We start from the raw sequence: 20,827 nt of genomic DNA on the forward strand, positions 1-20,827 counted from the left end.
CGACTTTTATAGATCAGGTAAAATTTTATCCAGGAACTTTCTGAAGTCAGTTAAATGAGATGTGAGACGTTATGTTGTCATAATGTAATTGAGCTTGGATATTTAAATAGATGTTTGATTGCTCTGGTCTAGGGGTGCATCAGTTGCAGCCTTGAGACTGAAATGCTTTCCCGGCAACCCCCTAATACTTATCTGAACACTGTGACAACATAGTAACTGTACTGTAGCCTACACATTTCTTGTCTGAGTAAGAAAAGCTGAAGAAATGATAGCTTCCACGATGGATCCGGTGTGTCTGGTTTCCTTTTAACAGTATAGGTCTGCTGTGCTGTATAAAATGTCTAGGCCTAGTTTTCATCATTTTTGCTCCTCCACATTTCTTTGTTCGGTTTAAATGGCTGGACAAAAAAACATGACGGTAAAACTTGTTGGGATTATCCATTATATGACCAGATACTCAAGTGGCCACCCTAACAATGAAAATAGATCATCTTCTGTGGGGTTTATCGGCGGTTGGCATCCAACGTTATGGTGCATGAGGCCACCTACTGTACTGGAGTATTGGGCAGCAACAGCGATCGAGGAACTGAATCCTATCAGCCAGCCCCGTTTCTCTTAAAAAATATAACTATTTGCGACTGTATCAAACGATGTTTTACTCAATATGCTTATTAAAGTCAATTCATTCTCACGCGCTGGAGAGAAACCTTACTTCTGTATTCGCTCATTCAGGGTCACTGAAAAAACACCAGAAAGCACACACGTGTCGTTTAAATGGCCAAATGTCCTCATGGAAAATGTCTTAGTGAAGCCTTTGTGTGTAGAGGGGGATGTTGAGGTGGGTGGGGGGTATTCAGGCTGTATCTTATTTAATTAACTCATTGCTTGTCCATATATGTATATATTCCTAAATCCCATTCCTTACTAGTTTCGTGTGTATTGGGTATATGTTGTGAAATTGTTCGATATTACTTGTTAGATATTACTGCACTGTCGGAGCTAGAAGCACAAGCATTTCGCTACACCCGCTATAACATCTGCTAAACACGTGTATGTGACAAATAAAATTTGATTTATTATCCATTAAATAATTGTATAATGTAGAGTAATGTTTCAACAATACTAGGTGTGTGTTAATGTATTCAATAGATCAATAAATGAATCCATTATCTGCTCAACAACATCTGCTTCTAATTTTATTTATATGTTGTTTTTTATATGGACCAGAGGCCTCTTCTAGAATACATTTGTTCCAAAAAGATCTAGACATATGTATTGTAAAACCCTTTACCAGGTTTTAGTGCAGCTGATGGGACATACAGAAGAACAGAAGAATGCAGCTTTAGGAATTGTAGTTGTGGTTCTCATCCTCTGTCTCTCTGGCTTCATGTGGTTCAGGTGAGCATCTTTCTAAGACTCATCTTTCACTTTCGCATTTTGATTTGTTACTAACTTGATTGTTATTCAATGATACATTCATTATTTATTCATTTTTAACATGAAGAAAGACTCCAAATCTGACACAAGGGACACAGCAGGGAATGGACAGGTGCGTTTAGGTCAAAAAGTATTTGTTTTATTTCAGAACTTTTTATCAGTGCTCGATTAATCTTGCCTGACACAATGGAACCAATGGAATAGTCCCAAGGTATGCTTCTATTGTCTGTCGTTTCTCCTCTCCAGGGAGACTCAGTCCAGTGTATGACAATGTCTCAGGCATGTCCATGGCCCCTAATGCAGCACAGACGAGCAGGGTGAAGTTCACTACGCCAATGTCCACCTCCTATTGCTCCAATAACCAGGAAGTGCCTCTGTACTCCACTGTCCAACTGCCTCAACCCCAGAAAGAGGATGAGGATGTCCAGTATGATGCTATGAAATTCAACCCCCCCAGTGCTGCCACTCGGTGAGCAAGTCCAGCCATTACAACATCTCAGAATTTTTTTAAATTAAATGGTACTTGTGCTTGACAATTAGGAATGCATACAACACTTGTATGTTAAGTAGACCAGCAGTTGTTTGGTTTAAATGTATTAACATCTACATGATGACTTAAAATGAGACCCCAGAAGTGAAGTTTGATGATGACATGTTGCGTCTCCTTTCATAACAGACCTCAGGCACAAGAAGCTGAGGAGGAGCCCTCTGTGCTCTATAGCACAGTCAACAAACCCAGAACCAAGAAGACTACAACCAGACCTGAATAGAAGATGATCTTGTTTGCATCCCAAATGGTACCTTGTTCCCTCTAGTGCATTATGTAGGGAATAGGGTTCCATTATGGATGCACTCTGAATACCAGAAGACCTGAACATAAGATGACTCTGCCTGGGATTCAATCAAAGTTGCATTATGGTGCGGTGTTGAATTTTAAAGGCAATAACACTTAAGCTGGCATTCGCAGCATTTACCGTGAATGTGATTGTAATCAGGGAAATTGTCTTTAAAAGCTGTGTTGTCGGCAGCATAGAAGTAAAAGTCTTCATATTTTTATTCTTACTTTTTATTATTACCACTAATATAATATATTTAATAAAATATTAATATAATATACTATAGTATATAGGGTTTAATATAGTATACTATAGGGTTTAATTTAGGGTCTAATATTTTTTTAATACATTTTTTTAGTCATTTAGCAGATGCTCTTATCCAGAGCAACTTACAGTTAGTGAGTGCATACGTTTTTATTCATACTGGTCCCCCGTGGGAATCGAACCCACAACCCTGGCGTTGCAAGCGTCATGCTCTACCAACTGAGCTACATGGGACCATACTATAGGGTTTAATATACAGTGGGGAAAAAAGTACTTATTTTCCACCATAATTTGCAAATAAATTCATTAAAATTCCTACAATGTGATTTTCTGGATTTTTTTTCTCATTTTGTCTGTCATAGTTGACGTGTACCTATGATGAAAATTACAGGCCTCTCTCACCTTTTTAAGTGGGAGAACTTGCACAATTGGTGGCTGACTAAATCCTTTTTTCCCCACTGTACACTGCTCAAAAAAATAAAGGGAACACTAAAATAACACATCCTAGATCTGAATGAATGAAATAATCTTATTAAATACTTTTTTCTTTACATAGTTGAATGTGCTGACAACAAAATCACACAAAAATTATCAATGGAAATCAAATTTATCAACCCATGGAGGTCTGGATTTGGAGTCACCCTCAAAATTAAAGTGGAAAACCACACTACAGGCTGATCCAACTTTGATGTAATGTCCTTAAAACAAGTCAAAATGAGGCTCAGTAGTGTGTGTGGCCTCCACGTGCCTGTATGACCTCCCTACAACGCCTGGGCATGCTCCTGATGAGGTGGCGGATGGTCTCCTGAGGGATCTCCTCCCAGACCTGGACTAAAGCATCCGCCAACTCCTGGACAGTCTGTGGTGCAACGTGGTGTTGGTGGATGGAGCGAGACATGATGTTCCAGATGTGCTCAATTGGATTCAGGTCTGGGGAATGGGCGGGCCAGTCCATAGCATCAATGCCTTCCTCTTGCAGGAACTGCTGACACACTCCAGCCAAATGAGGTCTAGCATTGTCTTGCATTAGGAGGAACCCAGGGCCAACCGCACCAGCATATGGTCTCACAAGGGGTCTGAGGATCTCATCTCGGTACCTAATGGCAGTCAGGCTACCTCTGGCGAGCACATGGAGGGCTGTGCGGCCCCCCAAAGAAATGCCACCCCACACCATGACTGACCCACCGCCAAACCGGTCATGCTGGAGGATGTTGCAGGCAGCAGAACGTTCTCCACGGTGTCTCCAGACTCTGTCACGTCTGTCACGTGCTCAGTGTGAACCTGCTTTCATCTGTGAAGAGCACAGGGTGCCAGTGGCGAATTTGCCAATCTTGGTGTTCTCTGGCAAATGCCAAACGTCCTGCACGGTGTTGGGCTGTAAGCACAACCCCCACCTGTGGACGTCGGGCCCTCATACCACCCTCATGGAGTCTGTTTCTGACCGTTTGAGCAGACACATGCACATTTGTGGCCTGCTGGAGGTCATTTTGTAGGGCTCTGGCAGTGCTCCTCCTGCTCCTCCTTGCACAAAGATGGAGGTAGCAGTCCTGCTGCTGGGTTGTTGCCCTCCTACGGCCTCCTCCACGTCTCCTGATGTACTGGCCTGTCTCCTGGTAGCGCCTCCATGCTCTGGACACTACGCTGACAGACACAGCAAACCTTCTTGCCACAGCTCGCATTGATGTGCCATCCTGGATGAGCTGCACTACCTGAGCCACTTGTGTGGGTTGTAGACTCCGTCTCATGCTACCACTAGAGTGAAAGCACCGCCAGCATTCAAAAGTGACCAAAACATCAGCCAGGAAGCATAGGAACTGAGAAGTGGTCTGTGGTCACCACCTGCAAAACCAGTCCTTTATTGGGGGTGTCTTGCTAATTGCCTATAATTTCCACCTGTTGTCTATTCCATTTGCACAACAGCATGTGAAATGTATTGTCAATCAGTGTTGCTTCCTAAGTGGACAGTTTGATTTCACAGAAGTGTGATTGACTTGGAGTTACATTGTGTTGTTTAAGTGTTCCCTTTATTTTTTTGAGCAGTGTAGTATACTATAGGGTCTACAGTAAGGTTTAATATAGTATACCATAGGGTCTACTATAGGGTTTAATATAGTATACTATAGAGCTTGGAACATTTCTACATGGGTTGCGGGCTCATGGCTTGAGACTGAGCTGTGGCTAAAAGCTTTGCTTTGTATATCTCAAAGGGAACAAGATAATTTTACAAACTGGTCATTGCGCTGGTTGTTTTTTAGCTCTGTGTGTGTTTTAGCAAGAGGAAACTGTTGCCCATAATGTTGTAGAGTGTGATGGGTCATGGCAAAACAAACTGGGAAATAATTTCTGTAACTTCATGAATGTACAAGACTATAAACCCACACTTTTGTTCACGTCAGACACGATTCAGACTTGAGAACTTAACATCGACTTAAGTCCCAAAGTATTGCCTAATGTCCATGTTTTATTGACTTGTCCGTGTTAAGTCTGCATATCTGAAGTCTGAATCTGGCCTTCATACACATCTAGCAATTAAACATAGAAATTGTTTAGATTTTTTGCAAAATGCAATATTTATCATGAGAATGATTTTGGGTGAAACTATCCCTTTTTAAACAAAAGTATATGCTGGGCTTGATTTCACTAAGTACGCTCCATGTATTAAATAACACAATATAATCAGCTTTATTTAATGAGGCCTAACAATAAATGTACACAATGATTTAAACATCACATCCATTCACCAGACTAGAATAGACCTACAAATAGTCTGTCTGAAATGGCATCCTACTCTCTATATAATGTTGGTTGACATTTGGGATGCAGCTATCTTCTCTAACAGTTAGAAGCCAAACAAATGATACCAGGAACTCCAAATGTCATCGTGTCACTCTTGTGGATTGCTGACGCAATGAAGTCACACAAATCATAATCGACATAGTCATGCATCGTGACAATTTCTTTTGACGGTTGAAGTGTTGTCGTGAAGTGTGCGTGGCAACACTACACTCTTACAAAAAAATGGTGCTATCTAGAACCTTAAAGGGTTCTTCGGCTTTCTCCATAGAAGAAACCTTTGAAGAACCCCCTTTCGGTTTCAGGTAGAACCTCTTGGGTTCCATGTATAACCCAAAAAGGGTTCTCCTATGGGGACTGCCAAAGAACCCTTTTTTCTAAGAGTGTACCCTGCATGTGTCACAGGTGTAACGAAGGTCGTATAATGAGTGACATCATCCTCGCCTCCATGGCGGCTACACTGTCGCTCCTGGCAATGGCTCACAGTTCTGAGCACGGTCGCTAGGGAACGGTCCAGGGCGGAGAGGTGCAGCTCGGAGAGAGGCCATGGAGAATAGAGGATCATGGAAAAGAGAGTCCCTCATGACATCACAGACTGTACTGGAGCAGGGAGAGGAGACACAGACAGACGCAGGAGGGTGGAGCGACGAATCCTAGAGGGAGAAAGAGAGCGAGAGAGAAATGGAGTGAAAGTTGAGAAAGAGGAATTATATTTTACATTTATCATGTTCTTTCCTCTAGCTGCTATACATATGAGTATATATATTAATTATAACACAACTTAATCAGGCACCCAGTGGTGACCCGTCATTCAGGGCAGGTGGGGCAGAGCCTGTTTTGAGCCCCACATTTTAACCCCCCAAAAATAAACGTTTTATTTTTTTTTGGGGGCTTGCCTGTTTTGCATGTTATTTTGGCATTAATACGTGTTAAATATCAGTTTGCAAACAATGTAAAATATATAATTGAGTTAATAAAGCTGCATACTAACATGGTCTCTTTTTTGTTTTCTTAAGTAAGGCAGTGCAGAAAATACGGAGTGTTGCGCCGTGATTGGCTCAGTGTTCTGTCACTCATGGGGACACTACATCACCGCCAAGTCTAAGCATAGACCTCAAATTCAAGCCCCTTGGGTGCTGCCATAGAGTTACATTAGAAGTGCCCATCCAAGAACGCTCAAGGTCATTGGCCACAGATAAAATGATGTCAAAACACGTTATATCTACAGTGGCTTTGATTGGACTGATCATGTCAACATCATACTTTCAAAATCTTAGCTAGCAGTCATCATCATGAATCAAGTCGACAATCTACTGGCAAATCCTTCTTAATCCTTGTCATAGAAAGAGAAATAATGAAGAGAAATTATAGATAAAACGTATCGGTGCTCATCGGCCATTGGACATAAACATTACACAAGTTGGAAGGAATCAGTGGCTAACTGCAAGCATTGCAAAGCAATCACTAACCTGCTATTCAGTGGAGTGGCTGTGTGGTCCCAAGTCTAAGATTAGAAACATTCAACATTGGCCATGCTGTCAATTAAGCATGATTTGTTGTCGCTCTCAAAACAACTTAACTCGGAACTGCAAAATCCCACGAAGGACCGCCGCGCCACCTTCCTGTTCAAGTGAGCAAAACACAACAAGGTGAGTCCAAAAATGTATTATATGCTGCTGCATAAATGATGTAATATGCCAGGGAGATATGTATGCTGTAGCTAAGAAAGTAATACTAAGTGTATGTTGTGTAGTAAGCTGTTAGTAGCCCATGTGCCTCACCCTAATAATTTGGTCTATTTTCACCTACTGATCTGACTTGGCGTGCCCATGTAGCCTATAACCTGTTTTTGGGAAATGTAATCAAATATTGTAAGAGCTTTCATTGTCTGCTTATATGCCCTCTTTATTTATCCTACGGTTCTGACTTTGTGTACAGGGAGAACACTGTAAGAACGGCCCATGTTCTGAATTCTGTCACTGTACATTTCAAAAGTGCTGAACAAATAGTTATATTGACTACGTCCATCCTAGCTCATTAATGTCTTAATCAAAATTACGGATTGCCTCTTATCCGCTTGTCGTCCCCTTATGCCATATTTTGTACATCTCATTTGTCAGTAGAAACCACATTTGTATAAGCAAGTCAAGTCGGCCATATCAGCTATGTTTTTTTTTTAAGGCAGAAAATGAGGCTGAATGAACTGTTATCACTGCCAGACAAGGCTCCGTGATAGCCAGGTGTAGCAGTAGTAAGGTGTTGGGACTCTGCTGTTGGGACAGCTTTATGCAGGCCCTAACAGTTTGTGGGCACCGTTTGTCACAGGTATAGTGCAAATAATGTATTGTTTAGTGTTGTGTTGTGGCTTTGCTGACATGCATCCCACTTTGTTATTTATTTTGACCCCACCAAGATGTACATGTCACTGCATGCACCCATGTTTTACCTGCAGCACTGCTCCAGAGGTGTCAGGATAGAGGGTTAATCTTTAGAGTGGCCTCCAAACCTGTAGTCCGCACACAGACAGTGTCAATGCTAACGTTAGTTAGCTAGCATTCGAGGGCTGACTGTTCTCATATATTTGTGTAGTGTAAAAGTAAAATATTGGTAATTGGTGTAGTCTGACTACTGCAGTAGGCTACTGCTTGTCCATGTGGTAGCTAGCAGCAATACATCCAGACGAGAGAAACGTGAAAGCATCCAGGCAGCAGAGATGAGCTTGTCATTAGCTAGCTAACGTTAGCTATATTGTAGCTATAAAGCATTATGTTTACTGTTATTTTGAAATAACAACTTTATTTTATTGTATACAAGTTATATACATAGACAGAAGGGGGTTAGTTATAAATACAGTATATTTGGCTGTAGCTTATTTTAGAAGAAAGACTTACGTTTATTTTTGACCGTAGAATTACTTATTAATAAACGGATGCACCCGTTGTAAAGACTTGTATAAATAGCTCGTTGTCCTATCTGTACTGGTAGTGTACAGCAGCTGCCATTATAGCAGCAGCGAATAACCGGAACCAGTCATTCCCAGACACCCCCTCAGGAGAAATAGGCCTGTTGAGATACTCTCTCTTTGTGCATGTGTTCCAAATAGCTGTCAGGTTAAAGTAGACGATAGCAGACAACAGGATTCTTAGTGAAAGGGGGTGTTGTTGAACGTTTTCTTGACATTACTCGACTTTTATAGATCACGTAAAATGTTATCCAGGAACTTTCTGAAGTAAGATTAGGCTACATGAGACGTTTCTTTGTCCTAACTTAATTCAGTTTTGATGTTTGATTGCTCTAGTCTAGGGGCGCATCCGTTGCAGCCTTGAGAATGTCATTTTCTCTCGGCAACTACCTAGTCATTATCTGAACACTACAACAAAGTAGTCTAACTGTACTGTAGCCTACAACATTTAATGTCATACAAAGAAACAGTAGCTCCCACAATGGATCGGGTAAGTCTGGTTTTAACAGTATAGGCCTGCTGTGTTGTATAAAATGTCTAGGTCTAGTTTTCATCAAATTTGATCCTCCACATTCCTGTGTTCGGTTTAAACGGCTGCACAAAAAAAACCTGACGGTTGTTGGGATTTTTTTTCCTTCAACAAAGTAGCCTACTACTATATCATATTTAGGAATCTGTGACTCTGACCTTATTATCTCTCCTTTCTCCCAAAGTGTTCACATTCCTTCACTGATTTCGAACACATTATCCATTATTTGACCAGATACTCAAGTGGCCTCTCTAACGAAGAAAATAAATGTCTTCAAAAATGGAATGGGGAAGAGGCAAGATGAGCCAATGAGAGGGCAGATAATCGGGTTTCCACTAGTTACCACAGCCACGAATATATAGTATTTGTATTTATTTAGTGTTAGGCATGAAGTTAGAAGTTTGGTTAAGGTTATGGTTATAATCTAATTTTAGTAAAATAGATTGTAGTAATGGGCGTGGTTTATACCTTTGTTTGTGGTAACTAGTGACGACCAGGCACTACTCCCATATACGTGTTTTTTCTCCCTCAAAGTTGCCAGGATGTCAGGTGTCCTACTTTTACCAATACACTCCTAACAACCTAATCGTTACGAAATTTATGTTCGATCAAATAAGGCATAAACCAGATTTTGGGCCCAGTTATCCCTCTCGCTTTGCCTCTTAGTCGCTGTTTGAAAGGAAATGACTGGTATAAGAAATATGGTGGAAACTAGCCCATGCCTCCACCAATCCAATGCTCTTAGATTTGTGGGTTGTAGTGAACGATTGAACATTTCCGGAAAAATTAGATATTCGAGGGATGCACCCAAATCAGAGGTTTAGACTGAATTAATAAAATATTTGGTTTAGTGTTAATCTATGTAGAATACTTCTTGCCGCCAACAGGACAAAGCTAGCCCGTCCCCCTCCACCCTCCAGGAGTCCCCAGGTCGACCGTCTCCCGGTACTTTACTGCTGGGTCTAGTCGACTGCAGGAAAACACCGGGGCAGAGTGGAACTGAGAGAGGAGAAGGAGAAGAGGAACATGGAGATTTGATTTCATTAAGTAAGAACCATGGTGTATGGATTAGACTACAGTCTGCATCTGTAACAATTCATTGATTCATTATATATTGATGAAAATATCTGGTCGTTCCACCCAATTTTGAGAAGTGTAACGTGGTAAAAAAGAAGAAAGATTTCACTTCATTTTAACATTCTGTCATAAAGAGCACATGTTCAACTAAATAAAAAAGCATTTTGCAAAAAAATTTTGGGATCAGTTTAAAACAAGTGTTCAGTTCATGTAACAGGGTTGACCTTAACATGAGGGGACAGGCGTAAATTAATAACTAATCACATGAAATAAATAATGTTTAGAAATGACTGTCAAAGTAACCAAATAACTAGGGCTTTACATGCACACTAATCATTTCATATTAAACTGATTATGGCAGTAGGCCGAGTATAGCATTAGTCATGTAAACACCTTACTCTGCTTATCTTAATTGCCGTGAGGTCATAACCGAAGTAAGCATACGCCTTAAAGACACCTGGTTTTCTGAGCAATGTTTAGAATTATTAGGACATGTAAACGCTTTAATCAGAGTTATAGCTGTGTATTTAATCTGCGCATGTGCTAGCACAAGCCGCGCAAGCTTCCTTCATTTGATCGAGTGCATAGAGTTTGGAAAAACTGAAAATATGCAGCTTCGAAATAGATTTCACATACAAACTTTATTTGTCCAAACTCAGAATTAAATATGCTTAAAAAAATACATGGTGGCTGTGGTAGAACGTTTATTTTGATTGGCAATTTTTGCATTTATCAAAGTCCCATCAGGTAGCCTGATTTCAGATGTGTCCATGTAAACAGGATTATTAGGAAAATTGTTCTTCATTCAAAGCATGTCAACGTTTAAATCAAATTCTTATACCAATTGACTATTTAAATTAATCGTATTATTCTGCACTTGTAACCGTACTCAATGATGGTAAAACTTGGAGAAATGATTGCATTATGTAGGTTAAAATCTTTCTAGAAGTTACACAGGCTTGATGGAGGGACTTTTCAAAATGCAGAATTGTCACATTAGCAAGTCTTTATTCATATAAAAAATCGTATTAATTGAATTCTCCATGTGTTCTGTATTAAAGGGCACTTTATTTAATATAACAGAGATTTCAAATTGAATATTGGTGCACAATTTCTACTGAAAGAATATCAAAGGGATGCAAAAGGCATTCATTTTGTGGAATGACCCATCTGTTTATGGACCCATGTTTGCAAAACCTAACTATTCAATGTCTTTGGTTCATAGGGGACAGCCTTAATCGTTGCCCTCTCAGTGGCAGGGGCTTATCATCTGGTGAGCTTCAACAACATCACGATGCTGACAAGACAGAGAACAGTCTCTCCAGATCAGAACACCTCAAGAAACATCAGCAGAGACGTAAAGGGAAGAAACCTCACCACTGCTGCTCTGACTGTGGGAAGAGTTTTGCTAAGCAGAAGGAATTGATAGTTCACCAGCGGATTCACACCGGAGAGAAACCGTACCACTGCTCTCCGCGTGGGAATCGTTTCGCTGCATCTAAAACCTTAAAATCTCGCCAGATAATTCATACAGGGGAGAGGCCTTACCCCTGCTTTGATTGTGGGAAATGCTTCAATCAATCAGGAGCCAAGACTACACACAAATGCATACACACAGGAGAGAAGCCTTATAGCTGTGATCACTGTGGGAAGAGTTTCAGGATGTCAGGACACCTGACTACACACCAACGAATACACACAAGAGAGAAGCCTTATAGCTGTGATCAGTGTGGGATGAGTTTCAGGAGGTCAGGACACCTGACTACACACCAACGCATACACACAGGAGAGAAGCCTTATGGCTGTGATCAGTGTGGGAAGAGCTTCAGGAAGTCAGGACACCTGACTACACACCAACGCATACACACAGGAGAGAAGCCTTATAGCTGTGATCAGTGTGGGAAGAGCTTCAATCAATCAGGAGCCCTGACTACACACCAACGCATACACACAGGAGAGAAGCCTTATAGCTGTGATCAGTGTGGGAAGAGTTTTGCTCGAGATTCCACGCTGACTGCACACCAACGCATACACACAGGAGAGAAGCCTTATAGCTGTGATCAGTGTGGGACGAGTTTCAGGAAGTCAGGAAACCTGACTACACACCAACGCATACACACAGGAGAGAAGCCTTATAGCTGTGGTCAGTGTGGGATGAGCTTCAATCATTCAGGATCCCTGATTACACACCAACGCATACACACAGGAGAGAAGAAGCCTTATAGCTGTGATCAGTGTGGGAAGAGCTTCAATCAATCAGGACACCTTACTACACACCAGCGCATACACACAGGAGAGAAGCCTTATAGCTGTGATCAGTGTGGGAAGAGCTTCAATCATTCAGGAGACCTGATTATACACCAGCGCATACACACAGGAGAGAAGCCTTATAGCTGTGATCAGTGTGGGAAGAGCTTCAGTCAGTCAGTGTCCCTGATTACACACCAACGTATACACACAGGAGAGAAGCCTTATAGTTGTGATCAGTGTGGGAAGAGCTTCAGGAAGTCAGGAGCCCTGAGCACACACCAACGTATACACACAGGAGAGAAGCCTTATAGCTGTGATCAGTGTGGGAAGAGCTTCAGTCAATCAGTGTCCCTGATTACACACCAACGTATACACACAGGAGAGAAGCCTTATAGTTGTGATCAGTGTGGGAAGAGCTTCAGGAATTCAGGAGCCCTGAGCACACACCAACGTATACACACAGGAGAGAAGCCTTATAGTTGTGATCAGTGTGGGAAGAGCTTCAGGAAGTCAGGAGCCCTGAGCACACACCAACGCATACACACAGCCTGATATACACCAGCTCTCACACACTGGAGAGAAACCGTTCTCCTGTCAATGTGGAAAGAGCTTTGCTCATTCAGGGTCACTGAAAAAACACCAGAAAGCACAAACATGTTTTCTTTCATCTCCCTCCTCTCCGGCAACGGTTCAAGAACCCTAAATAAAGTTTCAATAGAAAACATATTTTAAAGAGTCATCCATCTCCCATTCTCTAACAGTTTACTGAGTTTGATTACCATGGTAACCTGTGTAGCATAATATGCATTTGGGGTGGGGGGGGGGGGGGGTTGGGGTGTTCAGAGCTGTATCTTATTTCTTGAACTCCTATTATCCATTAAGTAATTGTATAATGTAGAATAATTTTTCAACAATACTAAGTGTGTATTCATGCATTCAATTGATCAATAAATTAAATCAATTTTCTGCTCAACAACCTCTGCTTATCACAATTATATATTTTTAAAATCTATTATAACAATCATTTTTTTATAAGGAGCATAGGCCTCTTGTATAATTTGTTTGCTCCTAAAAGATGTTCACATATTTATCGTAAATCCCTTCACCAGGTTTTAGTGCAGCTGATGGTACATACAGAAGTACAGAAGCCAATAGCCTATTAGTGTGGTCAAATTATGTTGTTGCATTTATTTTAAAGGATTTTAATAGTGCTATCTTTCAACTTTCCTTATTTTATATTAACTGTGCTCCAACAAGATGTTCACACATTTTTATTGAGAAGCGAATGATGTGTTGGTTGTTAGGAAGAGGCATCATGGGGGCAGGAAGCCAGCTCTGCCCATCAGTACTTATAGGTCATGTCAACCACAGACCTCACACTCTTCTGTTTTCTCACAGCCAGTAAGGTCTCCTACCAAACTTCTCTCTCTTCACTCTGGAAATACACTTGATAATATCTTATACCTTACCATTCTACTTTTTATTGGTGATTTGGTACCCAGTCTATTTACATTGACACCCCCCCTTCCCCTCTTGGTGTTTACACTGCTGCTACTCACTGTTTATTATCTATGCATAGTCACTTTACCCCTACCTACATGTACAAATTACCTCGACTAACCTGTACCCCCGCACAGTGACTCGGTACCTGTACCCCTGTATATAGCCTCGTTATTTTAATGTGTTACTTTTTATTTGGTACTTCAGTTTATTTAGTAAGTATTTTCTTAACTCAATTTCTTGAACTGCAGTGTTGGTTAAGGTAAGTAAGCATTTCATGTTAAGGTCTACACCTGTTGTATTCGGCGCATGTGACAAATAACATTTTATTTTATTTAATATATTTAGTGTTTTCCTTGCACTGCCAGTCAGTTGACTTATCCTACAAGACTTCCCCCCTTCACTTCACTCTGTAAGTAAGGTTGACGACATCTTGACATATATTTTTTGATGATTTGTTTAGTCATAAACCATTTTATTCTAGGTATGACAGCCCCATGTTTCAATTCTATAGTCGGGGTAAAATGTATTTAGACCAATAAAGGAATAGTAATGTTGTGTGCTAGGTATCGTAATTTTTTTTAAAATCTGTGAAAGAGGGACATGGCGTGGCATTGACCTGTAGCACCACCTGTACTCTGACTGACAACCCCAACTCCACCTACATCTGGTACAAGAATGGACAACGTTTTACCAACTCAAAGACTCTAGATAACTACCTGATCCTAGACCCAGTCAGCAGTGAGGATGCAGGCAGCTACTCCTGTGCTGTAGAAAGACCTGAATATCTCCACTCTCCTAGACAGGTGAGTTTGCTGGAATCAGTTGACTGAGAACTGCAGTGGTCTGTAGCACCACCTGTACTCTGACTGACAACCCCAACTCCACCTACATCTGGTAGATGGACTTAATGACTGTGGTATTACTTTATTTGACTCTCTCCCATTAGGGAGATTCGAGTCCTGTGTATGACAACATCTGTGTAGCCTGGTGAAAGTAAACCCAGCACAGGACACAAAACTAATTTGGGGTTGTTTATTCTGTCAAAGCTTACATTTAAAGAAAGGATGATGTAAGGTGGAAATCACCACAAGGTGAAGTCACCATGAAGTAAAGTTCAGTCTAAATCACCATCAAGTGAAATAAATCTGTTAGTAAAGTGCATAAAAACAATATGAGTACAATAAGTACAAAGTGAAATGCATAAACGGCAGTGGCTCTGCTTTCTACAACAAAAATACAAGAAAATACAAAGACCACAATGTTCAGTTAGAATAGACTTTCTAACGTTTCAAATGTCTGAGTACAAGATGTCCATCAACAAAATGACATTGTGCATGAAAAACAAAAATCCATTGTCATTAAATACAATATGAATACTTACAAACACACTGTCCACGTGGGGCGGCAGGTAGCTTAGTGGGTAAGAGCGTTGTGCCAGTAACCGAAAGGTCGCTGGTTCTAATCCCCGAGCCGACTAGGTGAAAAATCTGTCGATGTGCCCTTAAGCAAGGCACTTAACCCTAATTGCTCCTGTAAGTCGCTCTGGATAAGAGCGTCTGCTAAATGACTAAAATGTAAAATGTAAATGTAATACCCTAAACCCACATGCAACAGTAGATCCTCATCTCACCCAGACCCCCATCTCTCCACAACGTGGTTCTGAGAGCACTGGTATTCAGCTAGCAAGAAGCTAACATCCTCATGTCAATCTTAAATTATCAACAGGATAACATGACCATCTGGCATAAATATTAAAAGACAAACTCTTATACATTGCAGATGATGCAAGATATGATATATTTCGGTACAACAGTAATTTATTATTTACCTAAAGTAATACATCTAAAGTAATATTTGACCCATAATGGATTACAACAGCTCTTTAATGTAGTTGCTTGCTCTCACTCTTACACAATGTGCAGGCTCAATCCCATAACACCTTCTACACATTATTTACTGATCTCTTAAATGGACATAAAAATAAAAAATATTATTTAACCTTTATTTAACCAGGTAGGCCAGTTGAGAACAAGTTCTCATTTACAACTGCGACCTGGCCAAGATAAAGCAAAGCAGTGCGATAAAAAAACAACAACACAGAGTTACATATGGGATAAACAAAACGTACAGTCAATAACACAATAGAAAATCTATATACAGTGTGTGCAAATGTAGTAAGTTATGGAGGTAAGGCAATAAATAGGCCATAGTGCAAAATAATTACAATTTAGTATTAACACTGGAGTGATAGATGTGCAGATGATGTGCAAATAGAGATACTGGGGTGCAAATGAGCAAAATAAATAACAATATGGGGATGAGGTAGTTCGGTGGGCTAATTACAGATGGGCTGTGTACATGTGCAGTGATCGGTAAGGTGCTCTGACAACTGATGCTTAAAGTTAGTGAGGGAGATAAGTGTCTCCAGCTTCAGAGATTTTTGCAGTTCGTTCCAGTTATTAGCAGGAATGGCGGCCAAAGGAGGTGTTGGCTTTGGGGATGACCAGTGAGATATACCTGCTGGAGCGCAGACTACGGGTGGGTGTTGCTATTGTGACCAATGAGCTAAGATAATGCGGGGATTTGCCTAGCAGTGATTTATAGATGACCTGGAGCCAGTGGATAGAAATGAATACAGCAATGTGCGTTTACCACCTGGCTACATCAGGCCAAGACCCCTTCTGCAGCAAAGAGAGTGGACACAGGCGGACAGGATAATGTTCACTACACCGGCATCCACCACAGAAACCAGGAAGTGCCTGTCTGTTGCAAAATATACTTTTTGAGTCACATTGATGGTTGTTGTGTTGTTGAGATGCCAGTAGAGAGCGCTGTAGTACAGTACACTGGAAACACCAGGTTTTAGTGTAGCTGGTGAGACATACAGACATTTACATTTACATTTACGTCATTTAGCAGACGCTCTTATCCAGAGCGACTTACAGTTAGTGCATACATTTTTTATTATTTTTTATACTGGCCCCCCGTGGGAATCGAACCCACAACCCTGGCGTTGCAAACGCCATGCTCTATCAACTGAGCTACCTCCCTGCCGGCCATTCCCTCCCCTACCCTAGACGACGCCAAAGAGTTAGAAGACATATCCAAGAGATAGAAACGGATAAATGGAGACGGTGACGACCACGACGCCGCTGCACAGATATCCTCTACCCCTGTTCCTCTGAAAAGGGCAGTAGAAGCCGCTACTCTACGAGTGGAGTGGGCTCTTATACCCTGAGGCAATTGTTGCCCCGCTGCCTCATAAGCTGTCTCAATGCCTTCGCAAAGCCAATGAGACAAGCACTGTTTTGAAAGTGGTCTACCTAGTGCAGCCGCACCGTGACACACAAACAGCTGAGGCGATGACCTAATCGCTGCTGTGCGCTCAACGTAACACGCCAAAGCGCACACTGGGCACAGGCGATGGAGCCTTTCCTCACTCCTCTCCCCATGAGGAGGGGGAGAAAAAGCCCACAGCTCCATGGTCTGTGATCTATATGAGCTCTTAATAACCTTCGGCACAAATGCCGGGTTAGGACGTAACACCACACTGCTCAGATCGCCATTAATGGCAAGGCAGTCAGGTCTCGTCGAAAGAGCACACAAATCACTAACACGCTTAGCCGTAGTCAAAGCGAGCAACAGTGCCATCTTCATAGACAGCATCTTGAGGGGTATTTGATTCAATGGCTCGAACGGGGACTTACATAGCGCTTCGAGTACCAAAGTCAAATCCCACTGAGGAAGCGTGGCTCTAGGCATTGGCCTAAGCCGCCGCGTTCCCAATAAGAAGTGTCTCTGCCAAACCCCTCGTGACAAGCTGAAATCGCCGCTGCAAACACCTTAATGGTGGCGTGCGGTCGCTGCTTATCAAACATAGACTGCAGGAAAGAGAGAACACTCTCAACCTGACAGCTTATGGGGTCTACATTCTCTGTGACGCACCACTGTGAAAAAACATACACCCTGGAAGTGGAACTGGCACGTGAACCCTGTATGGTCCTGATTACTGAATCAGATAACCCACAGCGCTCTAGCCTGTCCCTCTCAGGAGCCAAGCCTTCAGTGGTTGGCCGATTATGGGCAATTGCCCTATCAAGCCCCCCATCTGAAACAACGCGTTCCGTCGATGTGGAATTGGCCAAGGTGGCGCAATCAACATCTGACTCATCTCCGCAAACCATGGAGCCCCTGGGCGATCGGGGGCTATCAATATTATTGACAGCCCTCCTGATCTCACCCTGGCTAACAGTGGGAGAATGCAGGACAGCGGAGGGAATGCATACAGAAGAACTCTCGGCCACGGGTGGTGTGCGAATGCGTCCCTTCCCAGTGGCGGTTCGTCCTGTTCCTCAGAGAGAACCATAGGGGACAATGCGCGTTCACGCGTGACGCGAATAAATCCACCTCGGCTCTCCCGAACTGTTCCCAAATTTGGAGAACAATGTCCGGATGCAGACGCCACTCGTCGTCTCGAGGACCCCCTCGAGACATGAGGTCTGCTCCTACGTTCAAGTAGCCCGGAATGTGTGCTGCTCTCAATGAGCGAAGGTGCTCATGAGCCCACAGCCACAATTCATCTGCCGACCGGTGGAGAGCAGGAGACCTGACTCCTCCCTGGCGATTTATGTGGGCTACTGTGGTCCAGTTGTCTGACCAGACCAACACATCGCGACCCCGAAGGGTAGATGCGAAGTGGGTCAGAACCAGTCGAACCGTTTCCAACTCCAAGAGGTTGATGTGGCGACTCGAAGGAGGCCACACACCTCCTATCGCTTGGGTCTGACATGTCCCTCCCCATCCAGTCAGAGAGGCATCTGTAAACACTGGAATGTAGGAGGACACTTTGCCTATCGGGACTCCGTGCGTGAGAATGCGCGGGTCTCTCCAATAGTTCAGATCTGCACTGAGCGAGAGAGGAACCACCACCAACCGATGATGTTGACGCACTGGGTCTAGTCTTAGTTGGGCGAACCATCGCTGCATCCTGCGCATGCGCAGGAGTCCCAGCGGAACCACGGAATGGGCTGACGACATGAGACCCAAGAGTGACATGACTGACAGCGCCATTACCGTGTGATTCGGATGACACTTTCTCAGGGCTAGCAACAAGGCTACCCTTCGAGGGTCCGAAATTCGAGCCCTCATCATTACAGTGTCTAGCTGTATCCCCAGGTAGACAATCTGATGACTGGGCCACGGCGCGCTCTTTTTCCAATTCACAGCGAACCCCAGACGTGTGAGATGAATCACTGTCTGTGTCGTGTGAGTGAACGCCAGCTCTGCTGACGGGGCGAGAACCAGTAGGTCGTCTAGGTAGGCTAGTAGCCTTATTCCCTGACGACGCCAACGGTTCCAATGCCGCCTCCACACACTTGGAAAACGTGCGAGGTGCCAGAGCGTACCCGAATGGCATCCTCGTGTATTCGTACGCCACCCCCTTGAAAAGGTGAATCGCAGAAACTTTCTGTGACGCGGTTGCACCGGCACATGAAAGTACTTGTCCTTTAGGTCTATGCTTGTTCAAAAGTCTCCTTTCTGGACACATTCCAGTAGACGTTTTGTCGTGAGCATTCGGAAGGGCCGTTTGGTTACGCTCTCGTTGAGAATGCGTGAATCCAATATCGGCCTCATTCCCCCTGTCTTTTTGGGCACCAGGAAGTAGGGCGAATATAGCCCTTTGTTCCTTTGCTCCTGGGGAACTACTGTGACCACCTCCTTCACCAAAGGTTACGTAATCTCTGACACCAGAGCGGCCACGTTTTTGGGCGTTTTCATCACAGTCTCCACCACTCCCCTGAATGGGGGCGGGGTCCGATGGAATTGGATGGCATAACCCAACGTCTGGTGTAGCCAGCGTGAGAGGGTACAGCTTCGCCGCCACTCCCAGCAATGCAGAGAAAGCGTGAGCGCGAAGCTGTGGTACATTCAGTAGGAAGGACCTGTATTCCTCGATGGCCCTTGCCGCCGCTGTTCCCCAGCACTGAGGTGGTGGAACAGCCCAAGGCGGGCCTCCCGTGAAAGGGAGAGGAAACATCAGCGCGTTCTGAGAGAAACGGAGCGCCAATACGTTGGTTAGACCCGTAACCGTAGTATTCCGGCCCTCCGTGAATGCAGCGCGGGTCTGAACTGCACTGACCGAGGCTATAACCTGCGACAGAGTACCATCCCCAGAAAGCGATTGCGTCATCATTCCAGAATCTGGCTGTGACTGCAGTTCGCTATGAGTGCCCTTCACTACAGTACTCCTAGGAGTCTGTAATGTGAGGTCTCTATGAGGTAACCCAAGGCGGCGCCTTGATACCTTCTTAACATTCACCTTCTGTGTGTGCTCAGCTCTGCACCCTTGGTGGGCTGAACTACACTCAGCGTGGTGAGCATCAGCGCGTTCTGAGAGAAACGGGGGCGCCGATACGTTGGTTACGCCCGTAACCGTAGTATTCCGGCCCTCCGTGAACGCAGCATGGGTCTGAACTGCACTGGCCTTAGTCTGAGCCATCCCCGAATGGCGGTTGCGTCATACTGTCATTATCACTCAGAGTGGTAAGAGAGAGAGAGTGAGGTAGGGCGAACGCTCTCGGATGTATTATGGAAAAGGGGCTCTTTTTTGACAAAGTCAGGTGGAGCCAACTCTTTATTACATATCACATCAACAACAACATTTTCACCCATCCCCTCAACCGAAGGGTGGGGGGGAATAGCGGGCACGTTCCACACTGTCGTTGCGCCGTCTTCTATCCACTCCCCCACGTCCCGTCATGTGCGCCGTCTCTTGTGGCCGTCCTTAGGCTGCCAGGTCGGCGTCTTGACAACCTCCCTTGCCGGCTGCGTCATCGGGGCCACCGTGGCTGCTGGGGGGGCGGGGCCCGCTAGTTCAAAAGCGACGTCCTGTCTGCTTCCTTCATGGTCGTCAATGACAACCAGAGGGGTCATTCCGCGACCACCGAAGTGGCCATGGACCTCCCCACGCAGACAGCCAGCCTGAGTTAGGTGGAGAATAGCGCCAGAAATTCTGGACGCCTCCTCCACCTCCTCCCAGTCCAGGTCGGTCTTACCCGTGGTTAAACGGGACAGAGCGGCCGCTAGGAGGGCAATATTATTAGCTGCTGCTACAGCTTGGGCTCCCAACGTAAAAGACTTCTCTAACAGCTGCGCTGTGAGACGGTCCTTCTGCGT

General features: G+C 43.7%; 1 long non-coding RNA gene across 1 annotated transcript; it reads right to left on the reverse strand.

Annotated features, from left to right (window-relative positions):
* Window positions 1–6,804: 6,804 nt before the first annotated feature.
* On the reverse strand, window positions 6,805–8,777 carry LOC121576329. Its single transcript, XR_006659099.1, has 3 exons — window positions 8,222–8,777; window positions 7,777–7,836; window positions 6,805–6,952 (listed from the first exon to the last, which is right to left on the reverse strand). It is a non-coding gene; the product is annotated as an uncharacterized LOC121576329 (long non-coding RNA).
* Between the last annotated feature and the right edge of the window lie 12,050 nt (window positions 8,778–20,827).

The sequence above is a fragment of the Coregonus clupeaformis genome, unplaced genomic scaffold, assembly GCF_020615455.1.
Source record: "Coregonus clupeaformis isolate EN_2021a unplaced genomic scaffold, ASM2061545v1 scaf0787, whole genome shotgun sequence".
In the NCBI taxonomy this organism is placed as follows: domain Eukaryota; kingdom Metazoa; phylum Chordata; class Actinopteri; order Salmoniformes; family Salmonidae; genus Coregonus; species Coregonus clupeaformis.